Here is a 3,111-nt window from a genome sequence, read left to right on the forward strand (position 1 = left end):
CCGTACTAACAGAACACTTTATGGGGTCCTCTTGCTAAAGCGACAACATACAGAGGCTTATTTAACCTTTGGGAGGTGGGATGCAAGGACAGTGATGGGGTTTACTGTCAACAATACTCATACACCTTTCCCATATTTGGGAGCTACTCTCTTCCCTGATCCAGCTTTCTCATACTTTTTTCCTAGCCATGACATCATCTTCCCAGGCAATAACTTGGGTCCACCTGCATATCAGATTTCAGGCTCAGGAAAAACAAACAAACAAACAAAAAACTAGTATAGTACGGGCCCTTTGGAATATAACTAAAATAGGACTACTAACTATCTACAAAATGGAGGAACCCCCCCCCCCCACCACCAAATCTTCATCTGCACTATTCCAGCCTTTAGGTTCATAATTAGTCAACAATTTGTTTGAGTTTATATGTTAACTCTTCTTCCAGCCACTAGGGAAAGAGGGAGACAGGCTGGGAGTATGGATCGACCTGTCAACACCTATGTTCAGCGGGGAAGCTATTCCAGAAGCCAGACCTTCCACCTTCTGCACCCCATAATGATTCTGGGTCCATACTCACAGAGGGATAAAGAATAGGAAAGCTATCAGGGGAGGGGAGGGGATACGGAGTTCTGGTGATGGGAATTGTGTGGAATTGTACCCCCTCTTATCCTATGGTTTTTGTCAGTGTTTCCTTTTTTATAAATAAAAATTAAAAGACCTGAGGAGACTTGCCTACTCACTGCATTCCCAGGTTATTATAGAAGAATAAAATCAACAGCCAGATGAGGATGAATAGGGTGAGGTCCTGCAGTAAAATAGCTGCTGTCCTCATGGAGCTCAGAGTCTTGATGGGGTGACATGTGGAAGTGCTTTAGTGTTCTACTTTCCCAAACTAGGCACTTCCCAAAGCCCCCCCCCCCTTTTTGTTTTATTACTTAGAAACGATGAACTCACTGGCAATTTAACTTCACCCCTCTCTTCCCAGCAAAATTTTACCTCTACTTTTGGTTTCCCTGACAACCAGTCCCCATTCTCAGGTGTTTTTCAAAGTCACTGATTGACATAGCAAGTCAGTCATTCACACTACACCTTTATTTCTCAGGCAATTCCAAGGACTTGAGGAGCTGTGAGCTAGGAACTGTGTCTGAAAACCAACCATGTATGAGGGATATATTTTGGTCATCTGAATGACTAAGACACGTATCTTTTATAAGTCAGAAGTTTAAAATCTGTAACGGGCTGGATGGTGGTGCATTTGGTTGAGTGCACATGTTACAATGTGCAAGGACCTGTGTTAGAGCCCCCTATCCTCACCTGCAGGGGGAAAGCTTCACAAGTGGTAAAGCAGTGCTGTAGGTGTCTCTCTGTCTCTCTCCCTCTCTATCACGCCCCCCCCCCCATTGATTTCTGGCTGTCTCTGTCCAATAAATAAATAAATACATTTTTAAAAAGCTGTAATTTAAGATGATGGGGGCAGAGTGGGAGACTCTGACTTTGCAGACAATAGCTTCTGATGAAAAGTTCCAGGGTATCCATCTGGGAGACAGTCACTGAGAGAGACAAGTAGATGGTTATCCACCTGAATGAAGACAGAAAGGGATCTTCAGTGAATAGGAGCAGGCACCGTGCAGAGGCTACATGAGGCGAGGCAACTGGGGGTGGTAAGAACTGGAAGACAAGAGCGTGTCATCAATGGAACCAGTGCTATCAATGGAACAAGGACCAGGGAGCTGGAGTTTCCAGGAGGGGGAGGCAGGAAGCCACCTGTTTTTACTTCCAGATTCTGAATGATTCAGGTCTGAAGATCAGGATGCCCATGCGTTTCTAAGTTTGTATAAAGAAAAACAGGTGATACCATGAATGTGTGTGCTCATCTGATTTGGGATTTCCCAACCATAAAATGAGAAATTGGGAGGTCTGACATTTGAGGGCATTGGATGAGAACTAGTTTTGAAGTCCCTAAACTACAGGTAAGCAAGTTTCACAAGAGCATGACACACATGGGATTACATTAGGAGGACCCTGAGCAGCTGGCTAAGGAACCTGTATTTCACCCCAGGAATGGGAGGTTGGAGACAGCCTTAAGCAGCAAACATGGTCAAGACAGGCTGTGGGAAAGTTACTTTTCCAGGATGTGAACAACAGTGGCTCTTAGCATTCATTGCATTAGGTACAGATGACAGTCTAATGGAGAATGAATGCTGAGAATGGTATGAAAATGATAGTTACAAGGAATCTGTCTGGCTTGGACGATAGGAGACAAGGAGTGAGTGGGAGGTATGATTCCCACGTCTCAAGCTGAAGTGGTTGGTGATTCAGGAGGGACCTTGATGGTATCTGACAAGTTCTGGTTGTAGATTCCTCTGACTGCACCTAAACTGGGGCGAGTCATGTGAGGTGAGTCGTGAGAAGGGGGGGCCCTGGTTGCCTCTCCTGGGGGCTAAGCTAAGACAAATTGCCTGAATAATCAAGGACCCTAGGAAGTAACCTGGTGATTGTCCCTAATTGAGCTTCAGGTCCACAGGGAAGGGCCTGCCCTGTGGCCTTGTCTCTTCATTACTTCAGATGAAGTAGGCCAGCTTTTCTTCTTTTACCAGAACACTGCTAAACTTTGGCTTCTGGTGGTTCAGGGGGTTGAACCTGTGACCTGTAGTGCCTCAAGCATAAAGGTCTTTCTGCATAACCACTGTTATCTACCCAGTCTCGGCTTTTCACTTAGAACCAGGCTTCACCACGCCTCTTCTTCCAGGGCCGGAGCCACAAATGAGATCTGGAGGAGAATTTGACCCTCTACGTGCAAGTCACTTTTTTTTTTTTTTTTTTTTTTTTTTGCTGAAATACTGGTGTTGTGCACTGACTTTAGCTGGCTCAGCTAGGCCGGTGCCCCCTCTGTGACCACCCTCTCGGATCTCTGGTCCCCCAGTGTTCTTTTATTCCGCCCAGGTTGGGTATGATAGACGCGGGGGGCTGCAGGATAAACCCTAACAGTCCTGGGGACTGCAGAGGGGCGCACCACTTATCGGCCTACTGCACCCGCGCCCGGGCGCACGAACTTGGCCCCGCAGGGCGCGCACACGCGGAGCCGGCGGCCGGGCTGCGAGGACGCGCGAGGG

Source organism: Erinaceus europaeus, chromosome 4 (assembly GCF_950295315.1).
Source record: "Erinaceus europaeus chromosome 4, mEriEur2.1, whole genome shotgun sequence".
NCBI classification, from domain to species: Eukaryota; Metazoa; Chordata; class Mammalia; order Eulipotyphla; family Erinaceidae; genus Erinaceus; species Erinaceus europaeus.